This window comes from Hylobates moloch, unplaced genomic scaffold, assembly GCF_009828535.3.
Source record: "Hylobates moloch isolate HMO894 unplaced genomic scaffold, HMol_V3 SCAFFOLD_19, whole genome shotgun sequence".
In the NCBI taxonomy this organism is placed as follows: Eukaryota; Metazoa; Chordata; class Mammalia; order Primates; family Hylobatidae; genus Hylobates; species Hylobates moloch.
The window spans coordinates 70,488,542-70,506,855 of NW_026652294.1; positions in this window are offsets into that span (position 1 = coordinate 70,488,542).

Consider the following 18,314-nt stretch of genomic DNA (forward strand, 5'->3'; position numbering starts at 1 on the left):
TATGAAATGCCAACTCCTCTGTTCATAAAGTTTTATTAGAATACAGCTATGTTCATTTGTTTATGTATTGTTGACAGATACTTTCACACGACAAGAACTGGGTGAAATAGCTGCGACAGAAACCATCCTAAAAGCCTGCAAAGCCTAAAACACTTATCTTGTCTTTTATAGGGAAGGTTTGCTGATTCCTGAATTAGAATCTTGTCTCTGCCACTTTGTCATTCCAGTGACTTTAGGCAAGTAACTTACTGCCCACTGCCTCAGTTTCCCCATTTGTAAAAGGGAAGTAATAATAGAACTCCTTCATTATTTTCTTCTCAGGATGAAAGAGTGAAAATGTAGAGTGTCTGACATGTAGTAAACACTATATAAACATTAACTATTATCATTATTATTATTTCTATAATTGCTGCTGCTCCTGTAATTGTTCTGATCTCCATTTATGGAGTGCCTTCACTGTGTGAGGTACTGTGCTAACAGTTTTACATGGGATTTTTGTCCTCTCCATTTTTAAAAATGAGGAAGCAAAGGCCTGCAGAGATTAAGTAACTTGTCAAAGTCACTTAGCAAGTCAATAGATTCAACCCAGTCCTGACTCCAACCCCAAGTTCATTTTACCATACGAGCGCCTTTTAACCAAATTTTCTTTTTTTTGTAATAGAATCCTTATTTCTCTCCTATTAAATTTTGCCCGGGATGCTGATTTCTCTGACGGTTGAAAATACTTTTCCTCCAGATGATTTGGAGCCTGCCACTCTGACTCCATCTTGTTCCTTCACTGGCCTGAGTCAGCTCCAGGGAATTGTGAATCTCCTTAAACACAGCGTGGCAATGGCTGCTCAGGCTCCCACTGCTGTGCCCCCTTCAGCGACGCAGAAATTTTAGATCTTCTTCCGAGATTGTTACTTGAGGGTAATGAGGAATGAGGGTGAGAGGTCATGCCAATATCCTATCTGCAGATTGCTTAGACTCAGCAGCTACGAAGATACCATAATGTGAAGGCGCAGATTCTGCAGCCAAAGTGCCTGTTTTTAAATCACAGCTCTGCCACTTTCTTACTTTGCGATGTTGGACAAATCATTTAACTTCTATGTGTCTTGATTAGTCTACCTCTTACACTGGCGCATCCTGAAGAAAGAATATAAACGGAGGCTCACATACTCTATGTCCATTTAAAGGTCATAAATCTAGCTAGCACCTGTTACATTGTCTATCATCCTAGAAAAACAAAAAGTGCTTATCTAGCATTCTCAGACTACCAGGCAGGAACATGGTGGTACCAGGACAGACAGAGAGTGGCAAACATTCCTCTCCTCCCCTACACACTCTCTTTCCAACAAAGGGCTTCAAATGAACTTGATTATACCATCCTGACCCATGAGTACCTGGGAGTCTGTAACTCCCTCAAGCAGCCAACCTGAGGCCACCCCTTGGCCATGCCTCCGACTCCAGCTAAGGATGTCTCTCTAACCCCATTGATTCTTTGCCCATGATAAAGGGCATAACTGGAAAAGGCTCAGACCAAGAGCCTCTCTTGCCCTCATCTAAGAGTGGTACTCTTCATCAGTATATTTAAGATAATAATGGAATATCCACTGCAATGAGAATAAGTTAATATGTTTAAAGTGCTTAGAACAATGCCTAGTAAATGTCAAGAACTACATATATATATATATATAAAATCTATACTTTCGCAAATAACTCATGAAGCCTGTGACTGGTCTGAGAAAGATCTAGGAGAAAACATCAATTTGAAAAGAAATTACATAAGATGGAATGAGCTTATATAGTCAGTGTAGATGTTTGGCCAAGTCTTCTTCTTCAGAACAACTAAAAAAATGGGAGATTCTATATGAACAAATACCCAGTACTATAGATGAGGTCATATGTGCCATGGCAGTCTGGAGCTTAAACTCAGTGTTGGTGAAGGATGGATTATCAATTTAGGTGCAAATCATACCTCACCGATGAAGTAATTACAAAATCTGGCATAACTTTGAGGTTCTCTACTGCTCTTGCTAATAAAGAGAGACCATCTCTTGATCATTTTCTGTATTACCAGTCCTCTTAAAGCATATCTAAAAGCGAAGGGCTAACCTTTTAAAATTATATGCAGAACAAGTGACCTGAAAGATATGCACTGCGAATAACAAAAGGGATGCTAATAACCAATGTAAAGTCTTTATTGAGTTAAATAATAGTGGCAGTGTTAACTGTCACTTATCAAGTGCTTTAAATACTTAAATTGGTATTATTTCCATTTTACAGGTGAGGAAACTGTGGCTCATAAAGGTTAAATGACTCTTCCAAGGCCATGCAGTTTGTGAGTAGCAGGGTTGGGATTTGAATCCAGAGCTATCTTGTGCTTAAGCTGAGATAGTTCTGTTTTTGACCCCAAAACACAGTCTCTTAATGCACAATGCACTTCAAGAGAGCATATTGTTGTATGTACACCTTGCTGCCAAATGACTGTCATACAATGCAATAATCTTTGTGTTGTGGTGAACTTCAATTCAGTTTTATGTGCTTCTCAACGTGTGGTTGTTTCCCTTTGGTTAAATCCCCAGATTGTCAAAATCTTCACTAATGCATCCATCGTGGTCCCTTGGTTAAGTTGTTCTTCTAAATTTTCATACAAGTTTTACTTTCACAAATATCGAAGATGCCCATTAACAAACATTTTTAAAAAGCCCCAGTAGAAATCACATTTTTGATTCTATACATTCTATAGGGTTTCTTTGCCATTGTCCTGGCAGGCAAAGTTGGTTATGTTATTGAAGTTCTGGAAGGAACAGCCAGATTCATTCCCTGGACTTGACACTCTTCACACACAGACCCTTTCTCCTCTGCAAAGCTGTGTCCTCTCTCATTCCATATTTGCAATGTCCCTGCCACCTGGCTGCTCACAGAAAAGGAACAGATTCTAGAATATCACTTCCCAAGGTGAAGTATATCCATTTCAATCTCTAAATGAGGAAACTGCTGGTGCAGAAAATCACTAAACAAAAAGCATCTCCTTCCAATGCCCTCATGAAAGGACTCATTTCCTGGCAGTGGAAAGAGGAAGCAAGCAACCATTACACAGGGCCCAACACAAGGAAAATCTGCTCATGGCAAATTTCTGTGCCAATCTTCCAGATCTGTTAGCCATTGAGTGGTATGCTATGCCAGCAAGGAGTCACTGGAAGCAGGAAAAAGACTGAAGAATTTACATCATGGTCTCTGAGGTCATACCAAGAAAAGTCCTTGCTGTTAGCAACCATAACTTCTGAGGTTCAAAAATGAATGCATAACCAAGGCCAAAGTCACCTCAACTCCTTGACAAGCACATCCCAGTCTACACTGGCATGATGTTGCAGATATGATTTAAAAAAAAACATACAGAGCTCTGTTTTCCAGGAGGAAGCTATGTTATAAAGGGAAGGTTATTCTAACTTGATTTAATATTTGCTGTTAATTTCTAACTTTTGCCTCTTATTATTTTCATAAACCCAACCAAATTTTGTGATTCTGGTCCTCCATTAACATAAGGCAATAAAAATATATTCTTTTTAGTGTTCTTGTGAAAACCAAATAGGACGCCTTTTTGTAAAACAACTTATAACCCTATCCAAGTCTTTGCTGACATAGTCTAGTTACTTCTGTTTTATAAGTTTTCTCCATTTTAAATTGGACTTTCAGTTTATAAATGAAGTAATTACCAAGAGCTTTGGAGAGTTGAGAAGTTTGGGCCTCAAATGTCTTTCTTTTCTCCTATTCTTTAGCAGTGTTTCATCATAAAATGGTTGTCACTAATCCTCTCTTAAATGACAGAGATTCCCATGTATGTTCTGTGTTGGTGACAATCAGATATTGCTAGGGCTTGTTAAAGAAAAAGAGGAAGCTCCTTCCACATCTGCCTTGTGTGATTAAAATTATACCTTGCCTTGACTCTTCAGTATTATCAAGTAGTTTAGCTGTTATCCATCCATTGTATACTCCAGACATTTTTTAGGACTGCTGGCAGCATGATTACCGACTGACAGGCAAGTCTGAATATTGAGGCTGGTGAAGGACTAGCATTCTTAAACATGGTAAACATGAAGATTTTTCATCCAGAAGATGCTGATTTCACTTCTGGCAGTGCTGAGTGATGGGCATGTCAAACCAAGTAAGAATCTACGGTTCTGTGAAAAGACAGATTCCCCAGAAAGGAAAACGATACTGAACCTTACTTAATCAGTCTTCTCTCCAAGTCTGCTTTATCTTTTTTCTCTCTTTCTTTGGCTTTTGCTCTAGAGCTTGCCTTATTTTCTGTTCCTCTCCTCTTGTCTCACATTCCGTAGTAGAAGATACAACATATAATCAACACATAATATCCTAACTGTCTTATCAAGTATCTCCTGAGAAAGATATATCATGCAAATGTAAAACAAAAAGTAGGGTTTGCACATAGTTGGAAGTAAAGCACTCCTCAGCAAATGTAAAAGAAGAGAAATTACAACAAACTGTCTCTCAGACCACAGTGCAATTAAATTAGAAAGCAGGATTAAGAAACTCACTCAAAACCTCTCAACTACATGGAAACTGAACAACCTGCTCCTGAACGACTACTGGGTACATAACGAAATGAAGGTACAAATAAAGATGTTCATTGAAACCAAACAGAACAAAGACACAACATACCAGAATCTCTGGGACACATTTAAAACAGTGTGTAGAGGGAAATCTATAGCACTAAATGCCCACAAGAGAAAGCAGGAAAGATCTAAAACTGACATCTTAACATCACAATTAAAAGAACTAGAGAAGCAAGAGCAAACACACTGAAAAGCTAGCAGAAGGCAAGAAATAACTAAGAACAGAGAATAACCGAAGGAGATAGAGACACAAAAAAACCCTTCAAAAAATCAATGAATCCAGGAGCCGGTTTTTGAAAAGATCAACAAAATTGATAGACTGCTAGCAAGACTAATAAGGAAGAGAAGAGAGAAGAATCAAATAGATGCAATAAAAAATGATAAAGGGGATATCATCACCCATCCCACAGAAATATAAACTGCTATCAGAGAATACTATAAACATCTCTATGCAAATAAACTAGAAAATCTAGAAGAAGCAGATAAATTCCTTGACACATACACCCTCCCAAGACTAAACCAGGAAGAACTTGAATCCCTGAATAGACCAATAACAGGCTCTGAAATTGAGGCAATAATTAATAGCCTACCAACCAAAAACAGTCCAGGACCACATGGATTCACAGCTGAATTCTACCAGAGGCACAGGGAGGAGCTGGCACCATTACTTCTGAAACTATTCCAATCAATAGAAAAAGAGGGAATCCTCCGTAACTCATTTTATGAGGCCAGCATCATCCTGATACCAAAGCCTGGCAGAGACACAACAGAAAAAGAGAATTTTAGACCAATATCCCTGATGAACATCAAATGCAAAAATCCTCAGTAAAACACTAGCAAGCCAAATTCAGCAGCACATCAAAAAGCTTACCCACTATGATCAAGTGGGCTTCATCCCTGGGATGCAAGGCTGGTTCAACATACACAAATCAATAAACATAATCCAGCATATAAACAGAACCAAAGACAAAAACCACATGATTATCTCAATAGATGCAGAAAAGGCCTTTGACAAAATTCAACAGCCTTCATGCTAAAAACTCTCAATAAATTAGGTATTGATGGGATGTATCTAAAAATAATAAGAGCTATTTATGACAAACCCACAGCCAATATCATACTGAATGGGCAAAAACTGGAAGCATTCCCTTTGAAAACGGGCACAAGACAGGGATGCCCTCTCTCGCCACTCCTATTCAACATAGTGTTGGAAGTTCTGGCCAGGGCAATCAGGCAGGAGAAAGAAATAAAGGGTATTCAATTAGGAAAAGAGGAAGTCAACTGTCCCTGTTTGCAGATGACATGATTATGTATTTAGAAAACCCCATCATCTCAGCCCAAAATCTCCTTAAGCTGATAAGCAACTTCAGCAAAGTCTCAGGATACAAAATCAATGTACAAAAATCACAAGCATTCTTATACACCAATAACAGACAAACAGAGAGCCAAATCATGAGTGAATTCCCATTCACAATTGCTTCAAAGAGAATAAAATACCTAGGAATCCAACTTACAAGGGATGTGAAGGACCTCTTCAAGGAGAACTACAAAGCACTGCTCAATGAAATAAAAGAGGACACAAACAAATAGAAGAACGTTCCATGCTCATGGATAGGAAGAATCAATATCATGAAAATGGCCATACTGCTCAAGGTAATTTATAGATTTATTGCCATCCTCATCAAGCTACCAATGACTTTCTTCACAGAACTGGAAAAAACTACTTTAAAGTTCATACGGAACCAAAAAAGAGCCCACATTGCCAACACAATCCTAAGCCTAAAGAACAAAGCTGGAGGCATCATGCCACCTGACTTCAAACTACACTACAAGGCTACAGTAACCAAAACAGCATGATACTGGTACCAAAACAGAGATATAGACCAACGGAACAGAACAGAGACCTCAGAATTAATACCACACATCTACAACCATCTGATCTTTGACAAACGTGACAAAAACAAGAAATGGGGAAAAGATTCCCTATTTAATAAATGGTGCTGGGAAAACTGGTTAGCCATATGTAGAAAGCTGAAACTGGATCCCTTCCTTACACCTTATACACAAATTAATTCAAGATGGATTAAAGACTTAAATGTTAGATCTAAAACCATAAAAACCCTAGAAGAAAACCTAGGCAATACCATTCAGGACACAGGCATGGGCAAGGACTTCATGTCTAAAACACCAAAAGCAATGGAAACAAAAGCCAAAACTGATGAATGGGATCTAATTAAACTAAAGAGCTTCTGCACAGCAAAAGAAACTACCATCAGAATGAAGAGGCACCCTACAGAATGGGAGAAAATTTTTGAAATCTACTCATCTGACAAAGGGCTAATATCCAGAATCTACAAAGAACTCAAACAAATTTATAAGAAAAAAAAAGAAAAACCCCATCAAAAAGTGGGCGAAGGTTATGAACAGACACTTCTCAAAAGAAGACATTTATGCAGTCAAAAGACACATGAAAAAATGCTCATCATCACTGGCATCAGAGCAATGCAAATCAAAACCACAATGAAATACCATCTCATGCCAATTAGAATGGCGATCATTAAAAAGTCAGGAAACAACAGGTGCTGGAGAGGATGTGGAGAAATAGGAACACTTTTACACTGTTAGTGGGACTGTAAACTAGTTCAACCATTGTGGAAGACAGTGTGGCAATTCCTCTAGGATCTAGAACTAGAAATACCATTTGACCCAGCCATCCCATTACTGGGTATGTACCCAAAATATTATAAATCATGCTTCTATAAAGACACGTGCACACGTATGTTTATTGTGGCACTATTCACAATAGCAAAGACTTGGAACCAACCCAAATGTCCAACAATGATAGACTAGATTAAGAAAATGTGGCACATATACACCGTGGAAGACTATGCAGCCATAAAAAACGATGAGTTCATGTCCTTTGTAGGGACATGGATGAAGCTGGAAAACATCATTCTCAGCAAACTATCGCAAGAACAAAAAACCAAACATCGCATGCTCTCACTTATAGGTGGGAATTGAACAATGAGAACACTTGGAAACAGGAAGTGGAACATCACACACTGGGGCCTGTTGTGGGGTGGGGGAAGGTGGGAGGGAAAGCATTAAGAGCTATACTTAATGTAAATGACGAGTTAATGGGTGCAGCACACCAACATGGCACATGTATACATATGTAACAAACCTGTATGTTGTGCACATGTACCCTAGAACTTGAAGTATAATAAAAAATAAAATTTAAAAAAAGTACGGTTTGCTATTCTTACATTAGGTAAAACAGACTTTAAGCCAACAATGGTAAAAATGGACAAAGAGGGGTATTACGTAATGATAAAGGGTTCAATTTAATGAGAAGCCTTAACTATCACACTCAACATTGGAGCACCCAGTTTCATATAACAATGACTTCTAGGCTTATGAAACGACTTAGTCACACAATTATATGGAGGGATTTCACCACCCCACTGACAGTGTTAGATGATTGAGACAGAAAACTAACAAATCCTGGACTTAAACTTGACACTTGACCAACTGGACCTAAAAGACATCTACCGAACACAGCCATCAACCACAGAATATATACATTCTTCCCCTCTGCACATGGAACATAATCCAAGATCAACCACATACTTGGCGATAAAGCAAGTCCCCGTGAATTAAAAAAAAAATTGAAATCATACCAACCATGCTCTCAGACCACAATGGAATAAAAATAGAAGTCAATACCAACAAGTTTCCCCAAAACTAAACAATTGCATGGATATTAAACAACTTTCTCTTGAATGACTTTTGGGTAAATAAGGCAGAAATAAAAAAAATTCTTTGAAAGAAATAAAAACAGAGACACAACATACCCAAATCTGTGGGATGCAGCAAAAACAGTGTTAAGAGGAAAGTTTGTAGTGCTAAATGACTACCTCAAAAAGTTAGAAAGATCTCAAATGAATGATCTACTATTACAACTAGAGGAGCTAGAAAAACAAGAACAAACTAACTACGAGCTAGCAGAAGAAAAGAAATAAACAAAATCAGAGCAGAACTGAATGGAAGTGAAACCCCAAAGTCCACACAGAGAATCAACGAAACCAACAGCTGTTTCTTTGAAAGGATAAATGAAAGCACTAGACTAGCTAGATTAACAAAGAAAAAAAAGAGAGAAGATCTAAATAAGCACAGTCAGGAACTATGAAGATGACATTACAATCCAACCCACAGGAAAATAAAAGCTCCTTAGAGACAATTATGAACACCTTTATGCAAAAAATCTAGTAAATCTAGAGGAAATGGATGAATTCCTGGAAACATACAACCTCCCAGCATTGAATCAAGCAGAAATTGAAATCCTCAACGAACTGATAACAAGTTCCAGAATTGAATAAGTAATAAAAAACCTACCAACCAAAAACAGCCCCAGACCAGATGGATTCATAAATTCCACCAGACATACAAAGAACAGCTGGTACCAATTTACTGAAATTATTCCAAAAAAGAAAGGAGGAGAGACTCCTCCCCAACTCATTCTATAAAGCCATCATCACCTTGATCCCAAATCCTGACAAAGACACAACAAAAAAGAAAACTATAGGCCAATATCTCTTATGAACATAAACCCCCAAATCCTCAACAAAATCCTAGCAAACTAAATTCAGTAGCAAATCAAAAAGTTAACTCACTGTAATCAAGTAGGCTTAATCCATGGGATGCATAGTCAGCTCAACATATGCAAATCAATAAATATGATTCACCATGTAAATATAACTAAAAACAAAAACCATATGATCATCTCAATAGTTGCAGAAAAAGCCTTCCATAAAATCCAACATCCCTTCACAATAAAAACCCTCAGAAAACTAGGTATCAAAGGACTATGTCTCAAAATAATAAAAACCATCTATGACAAACCCACAGCCAATATCATAGAAAATGGGCAAAAGTCAGAAGAATTCCCCTTGAGAACTGGAAAAAGATAAGGATGGCTGCTCACCACTCCTATTTAGCATAGTATTGGAAGTCTTAACCAGAGCAATAAGTCAAGAGAAATAAATAAAAGGCATCTATACAAGAAAAGGAGCCAAACCATCTCTCAAATAAATGGCATCCATAATAGAAAAGAAGTCATACTATCTCTATTCAGGGATGATGATGTGGTCCTATACCTAGAAAACCCTAAAAGCTCCATCAAAAGGCTCCTGGAACTGATACACTACTTCAGTGAAGTTTCAGGATACAAGATTGATGTGCAAAAATCAATAGCATTTCTATACACCAGTAATGTTCAAGCTGGTAGCCAAATCAAGAAAACAATCCAATTTACAATATTCACAAAAAAATAAAACAGTAGGAATAAATCTAACCAAGGAGATAAAAGATTTGTAGAAGGAAAACTGAAAAATGGCTGGGTGCAGTAGCTCACGCCTGTAATCCCAGCTCTTTGGGAGGCCGAGGTGGGCGGATCATGACGTCAGGAGATGGAGACCATCCTGGCTAACATGGTGAAACCCCGTCCCTACTAAAAATACAAAAAAATAAATTAGCCAGGCGTGGTGGCAGGTGCCTGTAGTCCCAGCTGCTTGGGAGGCTGAGGCAGGAGAATGGCATGAACCCAGGAGGCGGAGCTTGCATGAGCCAAGATCGGGCCACTGCACTCCAGCCTGGACGACAGGGCGAGACTCTGTCTCAAAAAATAAAAATAAATAAATAAAAATAAAAATAAAAAAACTGCTTAAAAAAATCATAGATGACACAAATGGAAAGTCATTCTATGCTCATGGATTAGAAGAATCAATATTGTTAAAATGACCACATCACCTAAAGCAATCTACAGATTCAATACTATTCCTATCAAACTACCAGTGTTACTTTTCATAGAATTAAAAAAACTGTTCAAAAATTCATATGAAACAACAACAACAAAATAGCTCAAACAGCCAAAGCAATTCTAAACAAAAAGAAAGTCAGATGCATCACATTACCTTGCTTGAAACTATGCTATAATGCTACAGTAACCAAAACAGCATGGTACTGGTACAAAACCAGATATAGACCAATGGAACAAACTAGAGAATTCAGAAATAAAGCTGCACACCTACAGCCATCTGATCTTTTACAAATTGGCAGTAACAAGCAATGGGAAAAGGACTTCCTATTTAATAAATGGTATTGAGATAGCTGGCTAGCTACATGAAGAAGAATGAAACTGAACCCCAACTTCCAAAAAATTAACTCAAGATGGATTAAAGATGTGAATGTAAGACCTCAAACTATATGAATCCTGAAAGAAAATATAGGAAATACCACTCTAGACATCGGCCTTGAGAAAGAATTTTTGACTAAGTCCTCAAAAGCAATTGCAACAAAACCAAAAATTGACCAGTGGGACATAATTAAACTAAAGAGCTTCTGCAAAGCAAAAGAAACTTCCAAAAAAGTAAACAGCCTACAGAATGTGAGAAAATGTTTACATTATCTGACAAAGATCTAATATCTGGAATATATAAGGAACTTAATTTAACAAGCAAAAACCAAATACTTCCATTAAAATGTGAGCAAAGATGTTTGTTACAGATGTTTTCACAATAGCCAAAATTTTGGATGCAAGATAAGTGTCCAGCAACAGATGAATGAATAAAGAAAATGTGGTACTTGTACATAAAGGAGAACTACTCAGCCATAAAATGAATGAGATCCTGTCATTTGTAACAACATGGATGGAACTGGAGGTCATTACGCTAAGGAAATAAGCCAGGCAAGAAAGACAAATATCATATGTTCTCACTTATTTGTGGGATCTTAAAATCAAAACAAATGAACTCACAGAGATAGAGAGGAGAAAGATGGTTACCAGCGACTTGGAGGGTGTTAGGGGGATGGTGGCAGTGGGGTGGGGGGAAGAAGAGCGGAGTGCGGATGGTTAGTGAGTACAAAAAATAGAAAGAATGAATAAGACCTAGTATTTGCTAGCACAACAGGGTGACTATACTCAATAATAATTCAATTGTACATTAAAAATAATTAAAAGAGTACAATTCGATTATTTGTAACACAAAGGATGAATGCTTGAGGGGATGGATACCCCATTTTCCATGATGTGATTATTGTGCACTGAAGGCCTGTATCAAAACACGTTATGTATTCCGTAATTATATACACCTACTATGTACTCACAAAAATTAAAAAAAAAGAAAAAGAAAAAGAAAAAGTGGGCAAGAGGCATGAACAGACATTTCCCAAAAGATGACAGACAAGTGGTCAACAAACGTAGGAAAAAACGCTCCACATCACTAGTCATCAGAGAAGCGCAAATCAAAACCACAGTGAGATACCATTTTATACAAGTCAGAAGGGCTATTATCAAAAAGTCAACAAACAGATGCTGGCAAGGCTGTGGAGAAAAGGGAATGCTTACACACTGTTGGTGGGAATGTAAATTAGTTCAGGCACTGCGGAAAGCAGTTTGGAGATTTCTCATATATCTTAAAACAAAACTACCATTGGACCCAGCAATCTCATTACTGGGTATATTTCCAAAACAAAATAAATCATTCTACCAAAAAGACACATGTATGCATATGTTCATTGCAGTGCTACTGATATGGTTTGGCTATGACCCCACCCGAATCTCATCTTGAATTATAGTTCTCATAATCCCCAAGTGTTGTGGGAGGGACCCAGTGGGAGGTAATGGAATCATGGGGCGGTTACCTTTATGCTGTTCTCATGATAGTGAATTTTCATGAGATCTGATGGTTTTATAAGGGGCTTTCCCCTTCTACACTCTGTACTTCTCCTTGCTGCCACCATGTGATGAAGAATGTGCCTTCTTCCCCTTCTGCCATGATTGTAAGTTTCCTGATGCCTCCCCAGCCATGCTGAACTGTGAGTCAATTAAACCTCTTTCCTTCATAAGTTATCCAGTCTCAAGCATGTCTTTATTAGCAGAATGAGAACACACTAATACAGCTATTCGCAATGGCAGACAGAATCAAACAAGATACCCATCAATGGTGGATTGGATATAGAAAATGTAGTATGTATATACCATAGAATACTATGCACCCATAAAATGAATGAAATCATGTTATTTGCAGCCACGTGGATGCAGCCGAAGGCCATTATCTTAAGCGCAGTAACACAGAAACAGAAAACCAAATGCCACATGTTCTCATGTATAAGGGGTAGCTAAACATTGGCTGCTCAGGTACATAAAGATGGCAACGATAGACATTGGTGACTTCGATGTGGGGAGGAGGAAAGCAGGGAAAGCGCTGAAAAATAAACTCTTGGCTACTATGCTCACTATTTGCGTGATGGAATCATTCATATCCAAAACTTCAGCATCATGCAATATGCCCAGGTAACAAACCTGCACACGTACCCTTAAATCTAAAAAGTTGAAATTATAAAAACAAAATAAAGTGTCTCCTGAGGACTTGTGTCATGCAAGTCACTGATGTAGTTTGTGTGACCCTGAAAATACATCATACAGGTATAAGAGTTACCACTCTCTGAGATGGAGTGGGCAATGCACGATCATCATGCACATATTCACACACCACAGTGGGACACGATTAAGAAATATCAAATTAAAAGTTCATTATGTTGAGGGTGTAACTAGAATCTTGTGTCTGCCAAACAAACAGGAAATAGATGATGAAATCTAATTAGCTTTCAGCTCAACAAAAGCAATGGAGCTACACAAGCAAGGGCAAGGATGAATGACTCTGAAGAGAAAAAGAAAATAGCTTGAATTCAGAAAACCTCTTTGGTGTTTGTTTGTTTGTTTTCAAATTTGCAGATTTTGCAAACACTAAGCACATTTTATGCCAGGAACTTTCTCTCCTGCTTAAATTCATTGACATTTATATATAATAAGCTGGCTCATCAAGTTTCTTTGCTAAATATTTTATGAAAATATAGAAGTAGAAAGGGCCTTAGACATCATTGAATCTAATCCTCTTGTTTTACAGATGAATAAACTGAGGTCTAGAGACAAAAACTGGCTTGCAGAAGCTCACACAGTGCATGGTAGAAATAAGCCTAGAAAGCAAGTCTATGGAGCTCAAATTTGTGTTTCTTCTCACTCTACTGAGGCTGCTAGGTAAATCTTACATAAAAAAGCCAAACATTTTGGTGGGAAACAGAGTGTTACATATTTTCCAAAGAATGAACAGAACATGAGCCTCTCAGCAGAAAACGGCTGAAACTTAGTGTTTCTAAATTCCTGTGAAGCCCTGCAACGTGGCAAACACCTCATTCTGTTCCAGAAGACATGTGCCATTATCAAAAGGATAAATGGGTGGCCACTTAATTAAAACATCACTAAAAGAAAAAACTTAGGAAAGTGTGACCACAGATGCCCTTGCTTTGAACGGCCAATATCCTCCATGAATCTCATGGAGAAAACAGTCTTTCAGGAAGGGCCAGTGGAGCTACGTGGTGACCCAAGATCTTACATAGTATTCACAGCTAGCAATTCGCAGTTGAGCCTGTGAATTTTAAATTCTGTGCTGTGACAATGACATAAAGTAAGTTTGTTTGTTTTCTTCTTTCTTAAAAGCCTAATGAAGACATTGTACAGGATTCATTATCAAATCTTGGCTGGAGTCTTTCATCTGAGCTCTAATGCCCTGAGTTTAACCATCATCAGATGCCCACCCCAGCTGGTAAGTTGACCTGAATGGTAATCACAGCTGGCAACATTGGCAAAAAGGCAAAAGCCACACATGCGCGTGTACATGCACACACACACACACAGACACTGTATAATGTGTGTACGTGTGTGAATATATGCAAGCCCACTCCATTCTCTTTAATAATAAGAATCTCTTACTCTTTGAAGAGCCACAGAAATCTGAACTACTACTGTAGCCCTGTTAACAGCCAACTCTGTGACAAGGGCCTACTCGAAAGAAAGGAAAGTCAATAAAAGTAAAGTGTAAGTGTACTGCTAATGACAGGTTCCTGCAGGCACTTTCCCCCAAATTATACCATTCCTATTCAAATACCATCTCAAGAGTCTCAGACAGTGTCAAGTGCAATCATTGTTATTGCAGTTGCCAAGGTAATCAATTGAAATCATAATGAAGGGAACAGAAGGAAATCAATAGAGTCTGAAATTACAAATAAAGAGAAGCTATCGTTTAAGAGCATTTGGCTGAAATCTTCCATATTAATGGAGTCAGAAATGGCTGTGTCATTCAGAAGCAGTGTGGTGCATAATTCAGCTGAGTGCATTAGAATATCTAAAAACGATTGCAACAATTAGGGCTGCCTACCAAGAATCTGTCCACCTTAGAAGGCACATTGTTGAGTCATTTGTTACCATTTTAGTGTGTTTTTATATCTTTAAAATTTCAATCATCTCCCAGAGTAACCTTAGGCAGGAGGCAGGATTAGCTTGTTCAAAGACATGCAGAGCAGATTGTTAGTCTGGTTTGATTCTGAGACTGGGAGGTAAGAGAGGCTAATCATGCATTTTATGTTAGAAGTATCTTCTTTTCCAAAAATTCTATAGATTTATATAGTGTCATATAACTAGTAGGGAACACAAGGGATAAGTGTAAAAACAAATTTTAGGAAAATTTATTATGCCCAATCTTTAACCACATGCCTAAAAAGTTCACTGGGCTCTATTAGAGTGGCATAAAATCTTTTCGATTTCAGTGTTATTTGTAAAGATAAAATGAAAAGTTCAAACATATATAATATTCACGATCAGCTAATCTCCCTAAGGAGAGATCCTGAACCAAATGGCACTCCACTGCTTTGCAGGCCTCGACTTCCAGGCTGTTTGAGAAATCCTGAACTTTTCCTCTCAGTCTACAGATGGCAGGAATACCTAAAAAGCTCTCATGTCTTTGGCATTGATGTTATGAGAACACTACATATATGTAACTTATACATATTTAACTATATCCATTCAGTCGAAAATAGAAATATAGAGGAGTGTAACAGTTAACTTAGGATGAGTTCTGCTTGCCATTCCACTCAATGATGCTTTGCCCAAGAATGGGCGTGAGATTGCAAGGTAAAGAGGTGTTTCTCCCATGGCAGTCTTAATTTCCCATATGCTTCTCAGAATATGGACACAGTCATTTTAGTGCTGAAAGAGATTTATTTACCTAGTTAAAAAATATTTATTTACTTTTGTACAACATGACCTCTACGTGTTAACTGACTCCTCGACCTGGTGCTCAACCAAAGATTTATCAATCAACACAAATACTGAAGGCACAACCTTAAGTCATATGGAACTAATTGAGAAAATTGTGCTTTTCTCCACCATGGCATCTTCTTATCATGCTTTAAAAGGTAATTTTAACTACATGCAGTGTTGGCTAGTTTTAGAACTCAGACCTCATCTGAGATATAAATTATTCATGTATGAATTTCCTGCTAGGCCTTAGCACTTATTCAATTTATGGCAATGTAAATACGTTTTACAGAGCCTACAGATAATCACTATTGGCATCTCCTGGGAGCCTGCTAGAAATATAGAATCTTGGGACCTACCCTAAATCTACACATCAGAATCGGCATTTTAACAAAATATCCAGCTAAATTCACATTGACACTTGAGATGCACCATGCAAGAGCTTTCATGAGAGGAAAACGTATGGCGTAATAGATCTTAGAGCCTTATGTAAGTATTAACTAAGAAAAGCACGTGCATGTTTGTACAGGTGCAGTAGTTGGGGCAGAGGACTATTGCAACACATATAGCATATTATAATCATGCCATTAGCTTTGTTATAATGATTATTAGTGATCATAGATTCATGATGTATATTCATATTTTACAATATTGAATAATTTCCCCTCCCATCTCTAGACCAGAAAAGTGCATGTGAACAAATAAATAAAAGAAAACATGATAACTGCTGAAATACAGATATAAATCAAGTGCTGGAAAAGCTCAGGAAATGGTACCTTTCATTCTGCCAGTGGGGGTTGAAGAAACGCTTCCTTTATCATGCAGTGGTTGAATTGGATATTGGGAAGAAGGGCATTCTTGGCTATCTGGGTACTGTACTATGTGAATCTAAACAAGAATCTCAGTTCCTCCACCAATTATTACAAAAAGAAGCTTCTCAAAGCATTATTAAATGTTTGAAGGCTCAAAAAGAAATGACAATACATAAGACACAATTTTCCACTATCCATGCATTTTCTTCTCTCCTCTCATCACTATGCTCCTTCCCAGAGTCTCAAGGAGGTGTGAACACTTTCTTCTCTATTACAGAAGGCAGATTTCTCCCTCTCAGGAGCTCACCTTCTACTCCAAGCACTTACAACAGCAGTTTTCAAAACTAAGAATTATTTTGTCCCTCAAAGAATTTGTGACACCAGCTTTTGAGAGAAAAATGGTTTACTTTGTTATATAACATGTATTATTCAGGCCTGATACCCATACATACATACACATACCCATGATGTACACAAACATATACATACACTATATGTAAGTATGTGGTAGGTGTGTACGCATATATATATATATATATATATATATATAGACAGAAGATGGCAAGGATATGAAAAAACAATGTTAACCACGGTTATATTTGGGTATCAGGTTTATGACTAACTTTACATTCTTACTTTTCTGTATATGTATTTGTTACATACATAAATATATAATTCAAAAATTGGTTAGGTAAAGGGAAAGTGTTCAATAGCTAATTTTATTTGAAGGAGCAGTTGCAGTTGTATAGCGAGAAAAATCTGAATGTTAGGGTTTATGGACTCAACAGACTGTGATGAATTTGAGGCAATCCATGTGAACTATGGTTTAAAAAACTTGTGCTTTGAAAGGAAAGGACAATTCGAATATTTCTAGAATGGTATTTACTAAAGTAACTCCAGAGTTGGTGCCTGGGAAAACACATAGGAAGTAACTTCATAAATAAAATTTGAGCTACGTTTAACGAAGCATTTTCAAATGTACTTGACCGTAGAATCTATCTTTTCCATGGAATACTTTAGTTTAAAAGACTGGTGTTCCATGAAACACATTTTGAGAAATGCTACTTTATGGAATAGTGGAGTTAGTAAAATGTTATATTTGCTAGAACTGAGCATGCCTATGGGCTTAGGAAAAGAAGATAGAACAAAAGAAATTAAAGATGTAAGACAAAAATATAGTTTCTTTGACCAAATTCCAGAAAAAGCATAAAGGAATTAACTTTAAGACCTTCGTACTCAGAAGTATGGTTTCTAAACTAATGACTTCAGGATCGCTGATTGGAATTTCCTTTTACCATGGTTCCCAGAAGACATGTTTGTACTTTAACATTACTCTATGAGGGAGATCAGAGGCCTGGAAATTGTGGGAAAATGTTCGAAACTGCTGCTGTGGGGAATGTGATAGGGAGTTGACAAGGGCTCTTTCAGTACTGATTCTAATCAGTATTTTGGTTGGGTTGTTATTTAAGTTTCTCTAATGAAGCTCTGAACCCAGAGGTAGAGAAAGAAAATTATAGTTGTGACCCAGTTTGGGAACTGACACAGGAACGTGATTGAAGAGCAAAGGAGCAGGAAGTCCTAAAGCAATTGAGACGATAGCATTGAAGGAGCTGAGTTGGAGTTCATCAGCGAATCCAATAAAACAGAAGGGGCTGACTCACTGCGGAGGGGGCAATCAGGAGAAACCTTGACAGGTGTGAAGTGACAGAAAAGGAAGTTGGTTTCAAGGGA